Source organism: Macrobrachium rosenbergii, chromosome 43, assembly GCF_040412425.1.
Source record: "Macrobrachium rosenbergii isolate ZJJX-2024 chromosome 43, ASM4041242v1, whole genome shotgun sequence".
Lineage (NCBI taxonomy): Eukaryota > Metazoa > Arthropoda > Malacostraca > Decapoda > Palaemonidae > Macrobrachium > Macrobrachium rosenbergii.
This window is the reverse complement of record NC_089783.1, coordinates 29,846,349-29,869,062: the sequence shown is the minus strand read 5'-3', so window position 1 is coordinate 29,869,062 and position 22,714 is coordinate 29,846,349. Positions and strand designations below refer to the sequence as shown.

General features: G+C 35.3%; 1 protein-coding gene and 1 long non-coding RNA gene across 4 annotated transcripts in view; one reads left to right on the top strand and one right to left on the bottom strand.

Moving 5' to 3' along the window:
* LOC136828721 (uncharacterized) overlaps positions 1 to 22,714 on the bottom strand; it is a 207,757-nt gene that overhangs the window by 93,733 nt on the left and 91,310 nt on the right. The window contains exons 4-5 of the long non-coding RNA XR_010850199.1: positions 20,510 to 20,614; positions 3,863 to 3,958 (exon numbers count right to left, since the gene is read on the bottom strand). This is a non-coding gene — a long non-coding RNA (uncharacterized lncRNA). The remainder of the gene's footprint in view (positions 1 to 3,862; positions 3,959 to 20,509; positions 20,615 to 22,714) is intronic.
* The window catches only part of LOC136828719 (uracil nucleotide/cysteinyl leukotriene receptor-like), a 145,690-nt gene that overhangs the window by 75,408 nt on the left and 47,568 nt on the right, over positions 1 to 22,714 (top strand). The window lies entirely within an intron of this gene.

The window sequence follows — 22,714 nt, the reverse complement described above, 5'->3', positions numbered from 1 at the left end:
ACATGATTTAGTTTCATCAGAGCGTAAGCGGATGCTATGACCTCTAACAATTGTAACGAACGCCATTGTAATACGGGCTTTAACATAATCTGATACTAATTAATTTCTGTCAATTTCCCTTCTCGTAATTAACATAAGTCGCTTCAATTTGTACGAAAGCTGCTTCTGTTACAATGATTACGGCTTGAAAACAATGGTAGTACCACGCAGCTCTCTCTCTCTTTATTTATTAACCTGGAGGGCGAAAGAGTGAATGTGTCTAGAGTTGTTGTGAAATGTAAGATAAGGGAAAATAGCATTTGTCTGAAGTTTAGAACCGTAGTTAAGGAAGAGAGCTGTGGAAGGTCAGACAAAAATTGGGGTGAATCTTCGGAACTATAGGCTTAGATTTTAGACCTGTTTCTCTGATAGACCTGACAGGTAGCGAAGCTACCCTTAGGGTAACCGCTTCCTCGTGTGGTCGCAACACTACTGAGAAAGGAAGCGTGGGATGGGGCAAGGAATGACAACAAGCTTTTCACGTGGAGCCATGTGCCTAAACCCATTTTTTTCAATGAAATTTTCATCAGGAAGGAAAAGGTTTAGGCTATTCAGAGTGACCTAACTAGCATTTGAAGACAGGCCTGTGTTAAAATGAGCCATAGGGTTTGAAAAGCACAAATTTAGGAGCTCTTTAAATCAAGGAGAGAGCGCAAGTAGGGATGAAAGAAAATATGATAAATGACTAGCAAGACGAAATACTCGACAGCTCGTGAGGTTCCAACAAGGCTGCATTGGCGTGGTATGCTACAAAGAGGGGATACAGTTCTAGTTCGGATACAATTTACTAAAGCTGTAAGAGACTCGCCCCTTGACCATTTTATCAACGTTTTTTAGTGTTTATTTTCTGTTAGGTTGAAATTTAGAATCTATTCGTTAATCTTAATATGTACATGCACATTATATATATATATATATATATATATATACGAGTATATATATATATATATATATATATATATATATATATATATATATATATATATATATATATATATATATATATATATATATATATATATATATATATATAGAGAGAGAGAGAGAGAGAGAGAGAGAGAGAGAGAGAGAGAGAGAGAGAGAGAGAGAGAAAAGGAGGAGCAGAAAAAGCAAGCAAACAGGATTCTATATACATATATATATATATATATATATATATATATATATATATATATATATATATATATATACATATACATATGTATGTTTACATATATAAATATATATATACAGTATATACTGTATATATATATATGTATATATACATACACAGTATAGCCTATATACAGAATCGTGTCTACTTACTTTTTCTGCTCCTTCTTTTTTCTTTATTCTATCTAATTGCTCTTTCTCCTAATAGGCTGTTTTCTCATCTTAAGTACTTCTATTTGCCCTGAATGGCCTCAGAGAGGCACGGTGGCATCTTTACTTGAGGTTCTTTCTATTTTCTCTTGGAAAAAATCTCTTGTGGTAAATCTTATCTCTGCTATCTCGGAGCATTAAGTATTTAAAGTCCGTTGTATATAATAATTTAAACTAACTTTTATCTGAATAATTTTTAAAGTATGTTTTCAGCGTTAAATGACATCTTATGGCTATTGTTACACTACAGCTGATGAATAATTTCTCTTCTGCACAGTATTACAGCGGACTTTTTCTTCTTTTTTAGTTTTATTAATGTGAAGAGAATGTGTCTCTAAGTTGACGAAACTTCTTACGATCAGTAAACTGTCTCTGATAACTAAATCACAAATGTTCAGTTATTTCGATATTCAGTCGACCTTAATGTTTAATTATGTGAAATCTGACAAAATCATAAAATTACCAGATAAGGAGAAATGCTCTACTTTTTTTCCGGGGCTTGATCTGCCACAAGAAATTGGTCCTCTTCCTTTCTCTCCTCCCAGGGTGTTCTTTTGTTATATATTTTGTAACCCTGGGCATCTTTTGCGAAACCATCTGCTACTGTGTGCACTTAGTTCACTGCCATTTTCATGATTACTCTTCCTTTTACTGTTTTGTAAAAGCTTTGTTTTGCCTTCATCAATTCTAGCGAATGTCTCCAGTCCTTAATGAAACTTAAAAATAAGAGCTCAATTACGAAGTATGCCTGAGGTTAGGATAATATTTCCTTATTAGTTTTCACTATCAAGCTCCTGGTTATGCTAGGGCTATGGACAGAGAGAGAGAGAGAGAGAGAGAGAGAGAGAGAGAGAGAGAGAGATTTACCTTTCGTCATAATTGGGAATCTATTCCCACCATCTACACATCCACAGATTCAATTTGTAATTGTACTGTATTAGTGAATGTCAGGAACCAAACTAGGAGCCATTGATTCTGCTCCGACAATTAATCTCTCTGGAATAAACTTCCTCCCGTAATCCTCTTCCCAATTGTTCCAGTAGAAGACTGTGCTGTTTATTACTAAATTACCTCCAGGATTACATTGCTCGCTTATAGAGTTAATGATGGCTGTGTTCTCTGATTTTGTTCATTAAGGTAAACTAATGGCCAGATTAGAATCTTTTCTGATAATTATCAAAGTCATTCAGTTATGAAACATTCTCCTTTAGGCATTTTTTATTCATTTTGTGGTGAGTTTCTTTTGCATTTCTTTTTATTCTCTCTCTGCCTTTTATAAGCCACGTACTTCCATTTCTCACAAACGAATATAATTTATCCATCAGTTTTCTTGTTTGTGCATATTCATCACACTCTGTGGCACAAATACTCTCTGCAAAAATGTGTACTCTTCATAGTGGGTTAGAGTCAGAGTAATGGTGGAAGTTACTAAGGAATGCAGGTTTCTGAAGATAACCTAAGGTCAAAGCAAGACAACTCGGGGCATGGCAGTAATTGCCTTCATAGAATCTATCAACGAACAGAGAAGTCTTTTACTATTTTTCATGGCAATGATGGAAACTACTAAGGAATGGAGGGTTTTGAAGATAAACCTGATTTGACAGTAGAAGAAGTTGTTGAAATTTTTGAAAGAATGAATAGTGGGATGGAGAGTATAGGAATGAAAATTGATGAAGGCAAAACAAAGCTTTTACAAAAAAGTAAAAGGAAGAGTAATCATGAAAATGGCAGTGAACTAAGTGCACAAAGTAGCAGATGGTTTCGCAAAAGATGCCCAGGGTTACAAAATATATAACAAAAGAACAAACTGGGAGGAGAGAAATGAAGAGGACCAATTTCTTGTGGCAGATCAAGCCCCGGAAAAAAGTAGAATATTTCTCCTTATCTGGTGGTTACTGTGGTACTGGGAGAGCATTTTAAGCAACAATACAGGCATCGTCGACGAAGTAAAGACTATAAATAGGAGGATTCACTACTGGTAAATATGGAAACTTCACAAATAAACCAGAGTTTTAGAAACTTCGTAGAGTAACAAAAACGAAAGTTCTATTATTCTGTTCAGTAAAGATAAGGTCACTTACAAAGAAAATGGTGGAGATTTTGAAGAGATTTGACAGATGCTACGACTGATGGCTGGAGCGTGTTAGTAAGAACAAATTGCAAATGGCGAAGTTGTTGAAATAAGTACTGTTTAAAAAATGAAAAACAGACTGGGATCTCAAACACTGAGATGGTTTGAATATGCAATGAAAAATGGAGAGGAATAGTTAGACAGGAAAGAAGTAGGTAAGGGAGTACCAGTATGGAGACAAATAAGGATGAAGAAAAATCGTAAACTAAAATTGCGACGAGACGTAAAATCGCCAATAATTTTTGTCACGCTAATAATGACTGACACATTCGAAGAATGAAAAGTGAGATTTAATACCTTAAAAAAAATATTTTTTTAGGAAAAACTTACTGAGCAACGATGAATGGCGAAAAGATGACGTTTGCTTGTGAGTGTTGAGTTTCGGATGTATAGACGTGCAGTCCTCCAGTTGGTCCTGATCTATACCTTTGAAAAAAAAAAAAAACATGCTACTACTATGACACTGAGGAAGCAAAGATACAGAGGCATTAAATCACTGAAATTTGAGGTTATGGAATAAGATGAGGTTCCCCCGATGGATGTTTCAAACTTGGCTACAGAAAAGGTAGAGAAGTGACTTGTGAAACTTGTGGAGTTCACCCCCCACCCCCCTCTCCATCGATTTACTTTACCTACGAAGTTACCTGGGGAAATCGCTCCCTTGTTCCGTTCTACATGTGTAGACACTGTCTGTCTGTCTGTCTGTCTCCACCTTTCGGCTTTTTCAGTCTACATTCCTTACTCGCTCTCTCTGTTTGTGAAAATCACCCTTAAGCTCATATTTCTTTCGAGAATCTCTCTCTCTCTCTCTCTCTCTCTCTCTCTCTCTCTCTCTCTCTCTCTCTCTCTCTCTCCATTTGTAAAAGTGCCCAACTAGTCCCATCCAGCAGCTCCCTCTGAATCTAAACGGAATTAACATATAAATTGAACTGGAAATGAAAACATCATTTCCATAATGATTTAAGAAAAGGATCCGTCTGGTTAGGAAACAAAGGCCCTACCACGAGGTAACCAAGGTAAATATGAGACGAGGTATTCCAAGCAGAAGGGTAAGGCCAACTCTAGTAATGGAATGAAGGATCATTTCAAAACATAAGAATGGAAATAAATTTTCGGGAAGAAGTAGCAAATTTGAGTACTGAAGTCTCTCAAGAGCTGTCAGACTTATTTTGGAATACCAAATGGTTGTAAAGAAGCATATGCAGACTTTACAGGGACTTGTGGAATATCGAGAAAGGAGGATCAATTTGAGAATGAATACCAGTTGTTGAAGGCGGTTGGGAGCGCAAGGTATGTAAAGTGCAACCGAGACAAATGCTCTTCTTGCAGAGACTGAAGACGGCCATTGATAAATACGTTGATCTGGTGAATAAGCCCAGTAGTCTCATATATGTATATATACATTATATATATATATATATATATATATATATATATATATATATATATATATATATATATATATATATACTGTATGTATATATATATATATATATATATATATATATATATATATATATATATATATATATAATCTACAATATACAGTATAGCATATATATATATATATATAATATATATATATATATATAATCTACAATAATATTAATATTCAGACCAACAGGCGAAAAATACTGTAGTCCATAGATTATCCATTTTCATCATATCTGGACCCCCCGTTATCCAGAGGGTTTCAAGCACCATATTATATAAATAGAATTTATAAAAAAACCGTGTTTAGATGGTTAGCAATGCTGTGAGGGTGGAAAGAAGAACTGGTAATGCTGCTTACAGTGTAAGCATGTTGAGGAAAGGGTTCTAAGTATGTGGTAGGCCAGTGAAACAGTTTTAGGGGGGTGGGACGGCCGGGTATGATGGCTGGGGATCGGTAGGCTGGCCTTTGTCTTATTGAGAGATTTCACGACTGTTATTGGCTTAAAAGCACTTCATTTGACACGTCTTCGTACGCCACTTTGTTTATCACTTTTAGTTGTCTGAGACAGATATGTCATCAGTATAACATATGGCAGAGAGTATGTGAGTGGGCAAGCTGTGGTTCTTGTAAACTTTTACGCTATTGGCAAAATATATACGTCATTACACGTCATTATATTTTTTTGGTTTTCGAATGACTTACAGAGATATGCGACATGATAACATCTAATAGTTTCCCTCCCTCACTGGCTATATTCAAAGAGTACCAATTAACTTTGTAGCAAGGAATGCTTTGCTTCATTGTTCAGTTAGGCATCATTTCTAGCTGAGGGATCGTGTGCCGTGATGCTTTCCCCTCAATAAGTGGCTTTTGTTGCGTTGCCTGTAGTGTTGCAGGTATTGTTATTGCTGTGTGTGGTGTTGTGTCTTCTTTATATAGCCACACCACCTCCTAAGAGGACCAGGAAGGTGCAGACCTTTCAAAAAAAGCTGGAAATAATGGAGAAAATCGAAGTTGGCTGGTCTATGGCATGCACCATGGAGGAGTATGGCATTGCATGTTATACCCTGCAAGACATCAAGACTACCATGGACAACCTCAAGAAGCACACAGTGGACTTTGGGAAGATGTCCAGGGGTCAGGCCTGCAGGGTGATGGCTGTGCCTCACCATGAGGAAGTTGAATAGTTAACCTTGATCTGGTTTTGTTAGCAAATTGAAATCTGCAGCTAAGAAGTTTGCAGGTGTGCAAGGGGTTGTGGAATTTAAGGTGTCCAAAGGTTGGCTGCTTTGATTCAAGATTTGACATGGACTTTCCAACAAGAAGACTCATGGTTAAGCTCTGGATGCTTCTGGGAAGGGAATAGAGGGGTTATGGCAGTCACTGGAAGACTTCATGAAAAAGGAAGGCCTTGTTTTATGTCAAATTGACAGCACTGACAAAACTGGTCTATGCCATTGCTCCTTGCCAACTAACACCTTGGCTGACGAGAAGGAAAAGAATTTATCCAGTCGAAATCTTTCTAAGAAATACTTGTCTGCTTTGCTGTGTATAAATTGTTTGATAACCATCATTGCAAATCAGTCATAGCTGGGCATGCAGAGCAACCATGTGCCCTGTGTGAGTTGATGCATAGTCTTCCAGTGATCTGATAACATTCGGTGCAGGCTTGGTTCACCTCCATGGCCATTTCCAATTGATTCCATAACCTGTTTTGTAAGGATGTTATTCATCACCAGACACAGGGCCTCGGAATTACTAGACATCAGGTGAAGACTTTGCTTCCGGTGGACATTGCACCTGTGCATACAACCACAACCCAGTTGGTTGGCAACCGAGGTTGTATTAGGGTCATGTTTTTGCCTCCTAATATGAAGCACTCGGTCAACTGATGGGGAATGTGTTATTGTTACAGCGAAACAGCTATACAGGAGGAAGTTACTAGAGGTGATGGTAGTATTCAAAGACATGGAGGAGAAGAAACAAGGCTAGGATACTTGGGGGACGAGACTTTGGAGAACCTGCAAATGTATTCATTGAAATCTGCCATCTACAATTTTGCAGATGCTTGGAGGAATGTCATTGGACAGACACTGGGGCATACTTGGAACCATATCCTTAATAGGGAAGGGTACATGATCGACTTCCAAGGCTTTGACATGGATGACTTTAGTGCCCAACTTGCCAAGGGAGGCATACACATTCCAAAGGATGACGTAAGAGAGTGGCTGGACAACAATGGTGGCAAATCTGTCTTCCAACTGTTGTTTCAGATTGATATAACTGCTGCAGTTGCTTCTGGTGAGATGGAGTAGGAAACCCCAACATTGACCATAACGCCTTCCTCAGGTTCTAAGGGTTTGCTGAAGGCGTTCGGAAAATGCACCGGATGGTGATTACGAATTAGAACCATCTTCCTTAATGTCTCACTACCCTCAACAACTTCTACTGACCCTTAACCCAGTTGCACCAGCCCATTGCTATTCACTTCTGTGGTAACTGGGTACAGCTTAGAAATACAGGTGAACACTTCGGCACCCTTGTTGATGTGCCAAATTCTTCCAGCCAGGAATCCAATATGTTTCTGCTGCCACTTGAAGACCATGACCCTCTAGGCACCTCAACACCTCTTCCGACCAGTTCGCCACTTCGTGACTTCGAAGAGGTACAGGGCCTTAAAGAGACAGTGGTGTAGCTTGCAGTTTTTAAAAGTTTGGCCATTGTATGCAGTTTTGGCAACGGACACAAGTGAGCAAGAGAAAAGCGTGTTGCTTATATATTCTTAAGTGTATATTTTCCTGTGTTTAGATGTTATTGTACATTTAAGAGCCAAAACAGGAAAAAAGTGTTAGTTGTTTTACGATAGTTTCCTGTACATACAGTACCTACTGTATTGTGTGTTTGGTAAGAGAAAGTTTTAATTTTTTTAGCTTTTATTTTTTATTTTTCATTTTGTGTAGACTTTACTGTATTTTTAAGAGACAAAACAGGAGAATAGTGCAAGCTATGTCTAGCAAAACTACTGCGTTGTGTGTTGTGTATAAGCGTATAGTGTATATACAGTACATCTTTTTACAAACATAGGAAAACAGACAGTAACTTATGGTTTAACATCCAGTCTTTAAAGTTTGTTGACTGGTGTTTATGAGCATATTTAGTGTATACGGTTATGCGGTGTTAAAGGTACGAAGTTGCTATTGGACATCCCTAGAGTAATTTTTCGTCATATCTAGAACTTTCCATTATCCAGCAAGGCCTTGGATGTATAATTCCGGATATGAGAAAGATTACCATTATAAAAAATGATAAATTGCAAGAACCACAATATCCTGTTTAGTTTGCATAACCCCAAAGTTCTGGGTAAAAGCTCTATTCTCATAACACTTCATCTTTCTCTCCAAATCTAGATATGTTCATTGTTATTGTGCATTTATATTCACAAATATCGTCACAAACATTGTTTAATATCCAATTCACTTTACGTTGCGAATAACTTACACCCAAATGGAATCTCTTTATAGCCGAGTGGTCAAAGTCGACTGTTATCAATCGATCTTGAACCAAATACCCAGGTCGGAACTCTCACCTAGGCAGAGTCACTCGTCAACTATGACTCGCTATGGGTCTCAGTTATTCTCTCGGTACAGCGAAATCGACATTTCTGAATTAACGATTGCGAATATATATATATATATATATATATATATATATATATATATATATATATATATATATATATATGTGTGTGTGTGTGTGTGTGTGTGTGTGTGTGTGTGTGTACCAAAGAGAAATTACTATTCCCAAGCTGTGTAAACAAAGAACACCCATCAAGGGAGATTGTAATTAAGATTTACTGCGTGCGTAACCAGAACATCGTGACTTCAGTTGGTATTGAGTTATCACTCAGTCACCTGAAGTTAATATGATGATATCATTACTCATTATGTAATGAATAAATTAAGTTGATTGCCATTAACATGTTAATGTGAGCTCTTCAGACAAGGGGTAGTGATTTCAATTTATTTAACTGAAAATAAATCTGAAAACATAAATCCACATTCATCATGCATATTCCAATAAGAACATCAGTGAATGAAAGGAATATTTCATCTAGAACAGCAACAACAATTATTAATTGAAATAGTACCATATTCAGTATCATCATTATTATCACGTATTTGGGGAGGAGACACTTATGTAAACATCAGTTATGCCGAAGATTGTCTATTCTGTGGCGCGAAGGTCATATAACAATCCCCCCTTTGTTTATTTAATTAATTGTAGGATATTGGCACATTCACTCAGGTTTAAATTTTAGCGATGAAATTACGGAGACAATTATATGCATAGGGGAACGCTCAATTCAGCGTTGACGTTTCCCCATATCCAAAAGAAGCAAGATCACAACAGGGCTTGAAGCTTGCCTGATTTGCAGTGTGTGTTGTTGTTCAACATTGAGTTGGCCTTATGCCAGCATGGGCTCTTGCTGTGAAAATGATGACTGTATTTACTGTATATGGAAGCAGATAGTGGCAATGGAGTGGCGTCGTTGCACTCTATACATAACCTTGAGTAGCAGTCATTAGCTGGCGCCACATTTACTCGGACCAGGAATTCTACAGTATTGTAACGATTGTATCCTTGTTTTGGTTATGGGATACAGAGTTTGCAGTTGTTCAGTCCAATCAGGTTTTTATTTCTTGCATTTTTATTACATTACGTATTCTCTCTTCCCATCCACCTAAATGTATCTAGACAACGACTGTCAAACATACACACACACACAGTATATATATATGTATATATATACTTATATATATATACATACATATATATATATATATATATATATATATATATATATATATATATATATATATATATTATATACATACATGCATACATACATTCTTAAATACATACATTCACACATGCATACATATATCCATGAATGTATACAGGATTTAGAGCAAAAGAACGAACAAGTCGCAAGAAGAAATTTCAAAGATAGAGAAATTTAAAAGCAAATCAAAGGGAAAAAGTTCCTTCAAGACTCCTGAAAAACTCCGCGAACTTTCTTAGAGTTGAAGAAGGAAAAGAGGAAAAGAAGATGAAGGAAAAAGAGAAGCCATAACCATAAAAGCGAACGGCAAAAGTAATGGAACACCTCACGGGAAGTCACTTCTGAATTTTAATCTCTTTTTCTTATCAAATATATATATATATATATATATTTTTTTTTTTGTCATTTTTTCATCCGTCCATGACCAAAATTTCATGTTTTTTAGACTTTCCCTTTCTTTTAATTATATCACCTTTATTTATTATGAGTTTCTCCTCAGTTTTCCTGAAATATGGCAGTACTTTACCTTTAATACTGTTTTGTTTACTTATCATTAATGCTGGTTTTCATAATTTTCCTTGTTCAATGTGACGAAGCAATTTTTTTAAAATTTTTTATGACAGATTTTGTATCCGATTCAGATATTGCTGAATAATGGCATTTTTTGCGCTGTCTTACTGGTAAGCTGGTCTTTCACACTTTACCACACTTTAGTGCCTAAAAAAACATGGGCCCACTTTTGCATAAGGCCTGTTTAATTCAAACCAGTCACCGACGACATTTTTGTTGTTGTTGTAGTTTTAGTTTTCTGTAAAGAAAACTATTGTGCCGACTTTTTAAAAACTACTAAGGCTAGAGGGTTACAAATTGGTATGTTGATTACACCCTCCAATCATCAAACATACCAAATTGCAGTCCTTTATCCTCAGCAGTTTTTATTTTATTTAAGGTTAAAGTTACCCATAATCGTGCTTCTGTCAATGATATAGGATAGGCCACCATCGGAACGTGGTTAAAAATTCATGGACCGCGGGTCATACAGCATTATACCGAGATCACTGAAAGATAGGTCTATTTTCGGTGGCCTTGACTATACGCTGTAGCGGATGTACAGAAAACTCGATGGCGCCGAAGAAAGTCGGCGTAATTTTTTTATCTTTTTTTTTTTTGTTAAGCCAGCAATATGCTGACAAGTACTCTTGATCCAGGAGCAGCACGTGAGTAAAGGACAAGTCTGCAAAATGGGGCAACGATACGAATCTCATAAGTAAAAGGATACTGAAAAATAAGACATGAACTGCAAACCCGTTTGAACTTTCGGTGCACGTCGGTAAGAGAGAAATTTGACTAAAATAAGCCCTGGTGTAGTCAGACATAAAAACCAGGAAGGAAAACGAACAAAAAAGTTATGTGCGTAAAAAATATGCCCCATAAAAGCTCTTTAGATCGGGTGTTAATGAGAAACGAAAGCGATAAAATCCATCTGAGGTCTGAAGCTGAATAAATGAAAAATGTAGTGTGAAATAAAAATGGAAAATGAATGGAGAAAAGTAATGAATGGATGTCATAGGAAAGAAAGCCAACATGAGATTACCAAAGATTGAAGAGGAAAAACTCCAGGTAATAATGATTCATAAAAAGGCTTTTGATAAAACTGTCAACGCTGATTCACAAGTTAGTAACAGAAATAAAAAATAAGTTTAGAAAAAGATAAAATAACAGGCGACCTAAGAATGACTGTACGGAAAAGCTATAATTAAAATATATATATATATATATATATATATATATATATATATATATATATATATATATATATATATATATATATATATATATGTATGTATGTATGTATGTATGTATGTATGTATGTATGTATGTATGTATGTATGTATGTATGTATGTATGTATGTATGTGTGTGTGTATGCGGTTTGGGAATCGGAAACTGAATAAACATAAAACTGATTATTATCACCAAGAGAGCAAACGTGCATTTGTTGGCCGAAATGGCATCATGTCTACAGATTTGTTTCTTAAACTCTTTAATTCTTAATCAGCAGTGAGTCTTAAGACCCGTAGCGACCACCGGTTAATCCATATTTCTCGACTCTGACACGCTGCTTTTCCCTATTATATATAATGTCATCAGGTCAGTAATAAAGAATCTACTTATTAACCGAAAAATGACTTATCAGAGAATTAACTCAATCTCTAAGCGGATAACAATGACACCCTAGAGCACGTTACTGTGGATATACAGTAACCTCTGAGATGAATGTAAATACAGATATTAAAATGGGAAACAATGTGAATTCTTATAGCTATGGGCCGTACTCAGTGCCTCAGCAATGCCACAAAACACACAGCTAGTCTTGACTACCCTTGAATATTCTTTTTTTGCTAAGAGATCCATTTTCCTTCTAAATTATAAATATTAAGAAGCGGTAATCAAAAAGAATACAACTCGTTCCAGATGTCCTGCTTCGTTTATACAGGTATCATTTTCGTTCTACCTGAGGTGTATCAACTGGTGAGTTCCATTGCGGATAATTGATAATCATAATACCTTATGTTTACTGGACTGATTTATCATCATCCCAAGTCATTTGCTACGGACAGCCAGTTTCCAATATTGCTAAAGGGCTCAACGACATGTCAGTAAGACTGACAGCGATTCACAGTCGCTGCTCCACACGTAAATTCATGAGTTATCGGTTGCCATTAAGAATAGTTATGAGCCTATATTTCATCCCTGAAAAGAGAAAAACCCATAGCGAGCTATTGTTACTCTTATCGGGAATGGCTTCTGGTTCCATCACACATCTTTCGGACGGAAATACCTTGGAATGAAAGCACAGCAGCATAATAGATTTATAATTGATTAATAAACAAAAAGAAAAATAAAACAAGTCTGGTTTCTTAGCATGAAAGAGAGACTATCTCAAGAACTGTTTCCAGTTATTCCTCTCTCTCTCTCTCTCTCTCTCTCTCTCTCTCTCTCTCTCTCTCTCTCTCTCTCTCTCTCTCAAGGGACAGACGAGAAGAGCAAGAAAATGATACCCTTCTTCCACGAGAGCATTTTCCAGATGGAATTCTGTGAAATTTTCTCGAAAGATCTCGCTAAGTTACCAAAATGAATAACTGAACAAACACTCACAATTCATATATTCACACACACACACACACACACACACACACACACACACACACACATATATATATATATATATATATATATATATATATATATATATATATATATATATATAGAGAGAGAGAGAGAGAGAGAGAGAGAGAGAGAGAGAGAGAGAGAGAGAGAGAGAGAGAGAGAGGGGGAGGACTAACTGGAAACAGTTCTTGAGATAGTTCCTCTTTCATGCTAAGAAACCAGACTTGTTTTGTTTTTCTTTTTGTTTATTAATCAGTTATAAATCTATTATGCTGCTGTGCTTTCATTCCAAAGTATTTCCGTCCGAAAACTGTGTGATGGCTCCAGAAGCCATTACCGATAAGAGTAACACTAGCTTGCTATGGATTTTCCTTTTTTTCGGGGATGACATATAGGCTCATAACTATTCGTAATGGCAACCGATAACTCATGAATTTTCTTGTGGAACAGCGACTGTGAATCGCTGTCTATCTTACTGACAGGTCATTAAGCCCTTTAGCTATATTGGAAACTGGCTGTCCATAGCAAATGACTTGGGATAATGATAAATCAGCCCAGTAAACATAAGGCAGTATGAGACTTTTTCCCTAGAAAGGATGGCTCCGTAAATAAATGACAAATTATTATCAAATTCATCCTCCAAGTAATGAATCTGTTATAACAAATTTTACATTTCATCATTCCTCTTCTCATCATTGCCTATTCCAATTCGTAGTCTAGCAGATTGTTCCTCACCTTTTTCATTATCAAGCATCGTTAAGTACGTTCTTTTCGAAACCATATGATCTCAAACATTCGCCCTAAATACAAATAATGTTTCTACAAGAATTAGCCACTCTAATTTATACTGGGTATTCTAAACCTATCAGCTTCAAAATTCACAATCTCTTTACCTCTCTCACAGATTTACATTCAGTTTACCGAGCATTACCACCCTTTCTCCAAGCCATTTTAAGCACAGATTTTGTCTGTAGCAGAAACGCCCTCTTTCTTTTTTCATATTTCGATCATATTAGGCATTAACTATAACTAGCTTTTCCTCTGATCTCCCCAGGTTAACGCCACAATCTTAAGACTTTGATATTCGTATTCTTTTAAGTGAGCTGAAGATTCTATATGACTCTATAAGAGCTATCTGTGGATAACTAATACCTACTTGTCAGCACTCTCCACTCTCCCGTTGCCTTCACACAAAAAAAAAAAAAAAAAAAAATCCATTTTTTTTAATCATCTGGTGTTATAGATCCTCCTTCATCAGTACAGTATCCACACACTTTCAAAACCCCAAGATTCAATGTGTTATTCTTTCAACAGCGGTACAAGATATGAGATTTAAAACCTATGCCCACCAGCCATATGGTGACTTTTACACTATTCAGAATGGCAAGAATGCTGCTGTTTAATTTACAGCATATTGCAGCAACAGTGCATATGTTCACTTAGTTGTATGCTAAATTTTACAAGCACTTCCAAGTACGTAAACATGATATAGTTATTGTGCCTGATCACTAAGAGACTGGTATGAAACAAGATTGCTTTACATAGTGCGCCCTAGACACAGACTCATTTAAATTAAGGAATTTTCATATATACATACATACACAAACTCACACACACACACACACACACACATATATATATATATATATATATATATATATATATATATATATATATACATATGCATATATATGTATATACATATACATATATATATAATTGTTTTGCACTTATGTATGTATGTGTATGCGTGGGTGAACTTTTCTGTATAAATATTCATCTTATTTTTTCGATACAAAGCATTATGTGTGTGTCAGAATATGATTGACAGAGATTACAGGGAGGAAAGACTGACGTATTTCTTTTAGCCATTATCATTCACCTTCCTGCAAGTGACGTTAATGGTCAAAGGATATCATCCGGGACGCCATAACTAGCTCTATTTCCTGGGTAAATGAAAGTGGGTTTCAGTAATATCGCCTGAGTAGCTGTATTTGTTCGGATAAACAGGAAATATTGCGACAGCCGATCCTCTTAGCTGCCTGGGTTACAAAACGCCACATCCAAAATTAGGATAATTCATATATGTATATATGTATATGTATATATATACACGTATATACATATATATATTATAAATGTATATAAATACATATATGTATGTGTATATATATATATATATATATATATATATATATATATATATATATATATATATATATATATATATATATATATATATATATATATATATATATATATATATATATATGTACACACAAGCCCATTCACAGCAAAGTACTGAGCTATCAATTAAGATCGTATGTACTGATCCTGAAATGTATGTGTTCGGATCTCTGTCAGCACAGGTGCACATCTACTGACTCCCATTGGGTTAAATTATTTCGAAACGAGCTACCTTGATGCTAATGACCTATTAGTGGTTTAATATCTGAAAGAATAAAAACGACATACGCAATACTGCTGGTTGGATTACAAGTGACATGCTGTGGTACAGAGGTGAAAGAATGACTGTGTGGCTGACCAGTGTGTGTAAGGCATATCTGGATATTAGAATGGAAGGTTCTCACCATCTACAAAGAAAGAATGGTGCAATGTGATTTTGGGGATTTGTTTTACCGCTAGTGAACTTCTCTTTGAGTTTGTGAAACGTGAATGTAGCAGTGATCATTGTCTGGCCTTGTAAAGAAATCTCTACCCCTGCTCACTCTGTCTTTCTCTTTCTCTCTCTCTTTATTTTTCTGTGTGTGTAAATATATATATATATATATATATATATATATATATATATATATATATATATATATATATATATATATATATATATATATATATATATATATATATAAACTGAGCAGTATCCGATGTTAATGGATAAAGAAGTGTTAACGGGGCTAGTGAAGAGAAACGTTAAAGTCTCACGAATGCTCTTCAGATTGTATGAAGAACGAAAATTTTAAAGTGATTATAAACAAGGGAAATCTTTGGTGTTATGTTAACTCAAAGGAAGGAAATATGGAAGATACAACAGTAAAAATGTGAACAAAAATGATGAAAGAAGAGAGCCAATGAAAATAAAAAGGTATTTGACAGTTCATGTTACTGATGTTAGTACGCGAGAAGGGAAGGATAATAGAAGAATCCATAAAAAAGGTTCGGTAGACGAGTTTCTGGGGAAGTGAAGTGAAGTTGGATTATTGACCCAGACTTCCTATAGGAAAGTGAAGTGAGATTATTGAACCAACTTTCCTTTAAGGAAGAGATGTGCAGGAAATGAGTAGGAATGAGAGGAAAGAAGTTGAATCTTGTGACTGAACTATTTGCGGACTATATACATGGTAAAATGATATTGATCAGAACGTTTTTAGTTGCTTAGGTCTTATGGAGAGAATGGGGGATGAAAGGTTGGTGAAAACAGTAGGTAATCTTGAAGCGCTGGGAGGAAACGTAGGAGAGCTCGAGTGAAATAAATATTAGAGCAAAAGGGTTCCAATTGCTAAGAAGTGCAAGCGTTGTAGTGCGTTTGTAAGGTGGTGTGACCTGCTGAAGGTGAGACTCCTGCATAGGTACAGGAGGCAACTGAAGTTGTGGAAGTTTTCGGTTTATGTTATTCATCCTCGATTTAGCGTTTAAAGGATGGATGTTAAAGTCACTATTTACAGCCATTTCTCTGGAACCACCACTATTAAGGGAAATATTTATTGCAATTATTAAATTTACGGCCATACAGCTTAATTGCAAACGCGTACATATCTCTGTCGGAAAAAAAAACGAACGTCAAAAGCGACTGCATGGCTTCCAAAAACAACAGCTGAGCTTCATGTCACAGACAGGCAATTGCTGCAATTGTTCGGTGATATTGTTTAGCTTTTCATAGGAGTCCTGTTAGTAAAATGTTGCAGCCAATTAACTTAGTATTCATGCAATGTCCTATTTACAAAAGCTACACTCATTCACATAAACGATAATGAAATGTAAATAAATTTTTTGCACAATCCTCAATGTCTGTCGTGAGAGTGACGCGACAAACCAGGAAAAATTTAAGCTAACGATAAATTCATGTCGTTCAGCCGATCAAAAAAGAGAACAATTTTAGATAGTAATCAATTGTGTCTAACCTATAAAAGAATAAAAGGAGGAAAAACTGGAGACTTTCAATTTTAAACATTCAGCGATGGGGACATCAAAATAACAGAATATGATTCGACTATCGAGCAATACGATTGGCTTTGTTTCTGTCATCGAACCAGGTCTGTTTCATCAAAGAGCGACCTTCGATGAAACAGCTATACATTCGAGTAATGTTTCGAAATCTGGTATTCCCTCTCTCCAATGATCTGTCTGTCTGTCTGTCTGTCTATTTGTCTGTGTTGGATCCTTTGAAATCTGTATTGAGAGCCATTGGTAATAAGTAAAATCGTTCGACAGTATAGTCTATTTTGCATCCTTGAACACACCACCTCCACACTCCCAAACCACCACAAACAACGATAATGAAAATGTATCACAGCATCATAATATTTTCTAATGGTCCGCACATCCAGAGAATTCTGGGAAAAAATGAATTATCATTCCTCCATGTCGTATTGGCTCTGGTATGTTAACCAGTATTGCCAGATTTTTTGTTATCTTGTGTAAGGATTCTGTTTACATTTTTTTGTATTTTGTCTTGTTTACGCTGTTTTTATTATTAATTTTATTTATTCTGATTGGGATACTGGCCTGAGAAAATGAGCAAAAATTGGGACTAAAGCATTCTGCCAAACTAAGCGCCGGCGGACGTACTGCAATACTCGTGGGCTACTTGTTAATACTTGTGACCCTGTAGCTGCTTTCAGCTCGTACCAAGCTTCAAGAAAAAAATATATCTTAATTATTATGCTATTAGGGCGACAGGGACGGCATTCTTTTAGGGCAAGAGGGAAGGCATTCTTTTAGGGAAAGGGGGAAGGCATTGTTTTAGGGCAAGGGGGAAGGCATTCTTTAATGTGAATGAGCACCTGCTTTTCAGAAATCCTGTTGTGAATGTGGCTGTTTTGATATTCAGGTTACACAAGCTTGACGACTTTTATTAGCGTTCCATCTATCGCAATATTATTCATTTTTACATGATTCTATTTCAAACTCTCTTGTCAAAAATGTGAGCGTTCACCATATGATCTTGGCGAATTTGTTTTTATTATTAAATGGCAAGGAATACGATCTTTTGACAGTCTGTATCAAGCTGTGAGTATATCTTAAATAAGGCGACTCACTTGTCTTGTAGCTACAGTGTTTATTGATAACCCTGGAGGCCCTGGCCGGTGGGCATTCTGTTTGTAACGCAGTTTAATAATAATAATAATAATAATAATAATAATAATAATAATAATAATAATAATAATAATAATAATAACGGTAAAATAAATCCATAATGATTTTAAAGGAAATATTTTGCACTTACATCTCCGTTTTGTTGTACTATTTTAGTGATTCATGTGATTATGGGATTTTTATGATAACCAAAGTAAAATAATAAACAAAAAGGCCTCTTGCTTTCCGTAACTTACGGAAGTGCAATTAGTGACATTTCAAGGTTAACCCAGAGCTGGCGTAAGTGAACAACAATAATACCGTGATCTCTTCTTCCCTCTGAGATTCGCAAACATTGTGCATTAGTTCCCCAGCCTCGTTAGCGTCTTGATACAAACGCACCTCTTCATAACAACTGATTTAGAAGAGCACTGAATTTGGAAACGATTTTATCCCTTGTAGAGCGTTCAAAGATTATCAAATGAAAGATCCTCAACATTCACCTTTAAAAAGAATGAGGTTTGTGGTTGGTCCTGCGTTCAGTAGATGGCGTCATATGATCCTTTTGCTGAGGGTAAAATAGGTTTACAGTTTCATGCGACAGGAGAAATTCTACCAACCAGCGTTAATTGGATTCTATCGCGTATTTAGTTCGTGTTACTTCTCCGGTTTAATGTTTATAACGTTTTGTTTACTTTCCGCATTCATCTTTGTTTTTCTCCATTAAGAGCACTGTTCATTTAGCTTACCAATTTTCACAAAATACCAATGTGCCAATCATTTTGTCTGGTTTAATTCCTATTGTTCAGAATTCATACTCCTTATTGAAATAGAGCCAGACATTAAATTGTTACTTGAACGAAATACACCTTAATTTGTCACAGATTTAATCGAATGGTTGTTGGGGGAAAGGAGAGGGGACAGGAAGTTTAATATACTTTTGTTAAAAGATTAAAAGGATAAACAATTTCCGTTAAGAGTATCTTAACCAACCAACATCTTTGATTTCTTATTTAGGTTCTTTGTCAGTCGCCACTTCTTCAAACAGCCCTGAAATATTTGTAAAGAATAAAAGTCACACAAGAAATTGTTCTACAATCCAAACACTACGACAGTTTTTATGTTTGTGTGAAACAAAGGCTCTGCTAACCCTCTTGCATTTCAATCTCTCTCGCTGTTTCATTTTTCTGATTTTATGCAATCGAGAGATAAGCATTTATCTGGTCTGTCTACTAAAAATTTTTATATAAAGTCGCTGTTTCAATTATAAAAACGGCTTTTATGCCTTATGGATTATTCCCGCATCCTTTTACAAAAAGAACCAAAATATTTAGAGGAAAAAGAAGGTTGATTTTTGCCAATGAAAGATTCGCTGACGCTACGATTATGGCGCTGTTGGAAATCAGCTGAGTAGGAATTCCAGAGTTTCGAGTTGTGTGTGAAGAGGAAATAAGAGAAAAAGACTCTCAGGATGGCGGTCGATGCACAACAGAGCAGGTTTATTTGGTTATTGTAACGGTTTTGTTATCATTCTTTAGTTTTAGATGTAAAACAAGACACAGGACGATATAGATCCTAGACGACGCGCTAGGGAAGATCACATACATTAAATACAGATGAGGAATAGCTCGCATAGACTTTTATCTTTTCCAAAAAGTATGTACATGTCTTAGAAGTAAATATAACGTACAGAGAAATGGCCAAGTACTGGCCCCATAAAATGTGAAAGGAATTTTGATACCCTAATATCAAGACACTGAAAATGCCTCGGTCATGAACAGTGCGCTGGTTACTTTTGCCACTAAATTATCTAAGGTATCCCTCAAGAGTAACAAATCCTCTCCCCCTTCCCCCCAACACACAAACTCAAACCCCACCCTCCAAAAAACCCTTAATAATAATAACGTAACAACAATGAAAGGAACGTAAGGTACAGTTAGAAAACTGAACTAGGAATGAGGATGGCATTTTGAAATGGTTTTGATCCAGAGAAGCAGTTGCTATTTGAGTGTTATAATGATAAGTTACAATCTTCAATCTTGGCTACGACAAATCTAAACCATGTTTGTAACAACTCTTAGGAATACCTAATATAGCAATCAGCGCGTAAACACTGATCAATACGCAGAATGGAGAAAATATGGTGGTAAACTCTGGTTTGAACATGTTGTTTAGCAGGCATTGGTATATGTTTAGTAGGCACAGATGATACTCACATACAAGGCAGTATTTTCATACTTCTCCAATTCCGCTTAATACGAGACTTAAGCCTTGAGACTTGTACCTTGACGAGACCTTAAACCTCTCAAAACGGGAAGACACTGAAATTAGAAAATATACAATATAAAAGAATATATATATATATATATATATATATATATATATATATATATATATATAATCATATATATATATATATATATATATATATATATATATATAATTATATATATATATATATATATATATATATATATATATATATATATATATATATATATATATATATATATATATATATAGACAAACAGAAACATTAATTACAGAAGTATTTGCTGTTCACTTACTTCTATTTTATTTTAGTTAAAGATATTCCTCTTCGTATTATGGACCCAGTGGATTTTTCTTTATTCGTGTATTCATTAGAAAATTAACAAGTAAAAAGTAAGAAAAATACGTCACACTACTCAGCATTCTGTATAAAATTTTGATTAAAATCAAATTATAATTATTCTCTTTCACATATTAGTTTCGTTCATCAGCGATATCGAAAATTCGCATGAAAAAACATTTTGATTAATTCCAGATAAAAATAAATTCAATGGACGAATCAAAATCCTTTCATTCAGGGAACGAAAAATAAATACTATTTTTCAATCCATCAGTCGAAATGTGGCCTCACTTTTTATCTTATTCACAAAAAGACTCTTATACTGACGTGTCCTGAAATGTTACATTTTCTTTAATCATTGGAATTTTGTAAGAATAATGGGATGATGATAATGAAAGCGATGATGATAATACTGATTCGCATGAAAACTACTGAAGTATGTCTTGGGTTCAATTTCTCCCTATGGTATATCTGATACGTTCCTCTTAACATGAAAGCTTAACTATTTATATTAACTACCTTAGATATATAGCAAAAGATACACTAGTTTTGGACTGATGGAGCGATTGCTTTGAAAGACTGTTGACAACAATTAATAAAAGAGAGGCAGGATTTAAAGGGATTAATCTAATCAGGGGAACAGTTGAGATACAGCTATGCTATTGGTGCGAACTTATAACTGAGTTGCTAAGAAGTATTTGTTGGGTATGTTTCAGAGTGGGAAACACTCCAGAACTATGGATGGGAATAACAATCTTCACTCTGTATAGACATGTGATAAACATGAATGCAGGTATTACAAGGATGTAAATTTGGCTTATTATAATTGAATAAGGTGAATCGGAAGGCTCTGTTTAGAAAAGTGGATTAGTTACCGGAGGATTTGATGCAGAAAGATCAGCAGGAATTAGAGTTTCAATGCAGTGTTTGCTAAGAGAGTGTTTTGTGAGAAGTTATGAAAGTAAAGGGAGAAAAACGGATAATAGCGCAGTTTGCATGAACTAAGAGATTACTTAAAACATAATAATAATCTTTTGGTCGGTGCATTAGCTGTAGCCGATAAGGTTTCTATAAAACTGTAACTAACATATCCTTCTGTGTAGTTTTCTACACAGGGGTGTAACTCAGTGGTTAAACAATGAATGTGGTAGTCATATGTCTTGTTATTCCTATATGTCTTAACTTATGGAAATGATTTATTTTTTATATGCTATATATATATACATCTATATAATATTATATATATATATATATATATATATATATATATATATATATATGTAAGTGTATGTATGTATATATACGTATAAATATATATATATATATATATATATATATATATATATATATATTATATATATACATATATATATGCCAATTAGGTGACTCTCTTAAAAGGGTTTACTACAGGGAAAATCAGGCAACATCCATTGCATATATTTATACTCTAACTGATGAGTAATAGCTCATCAGCAGTGCATCATTCCCCCGCAACCAATACACACACACACATAAACACACACACACGTTGAGCCACTCATCTCTATCTGGAACTCAGCCCCGAATTATGTATTCTGTTCACACGACCATATGATCATTCTGCCTCAAAACACTGTTATAATACCCCTTCTACTTCCTCCACTTGGTTCTGAATTTTCGTTCAGTTAACCCCGCTTAATTAAGACAATATCAAGCAAATAAGTCTGTTTAGTAGCTTCTTGTATTTCACTTTCATTTACATTTAATATTCACACTTAACTTTCATAAAGGAACATTGAATCAATGGTATTCTCATGTTATATTCCAACAG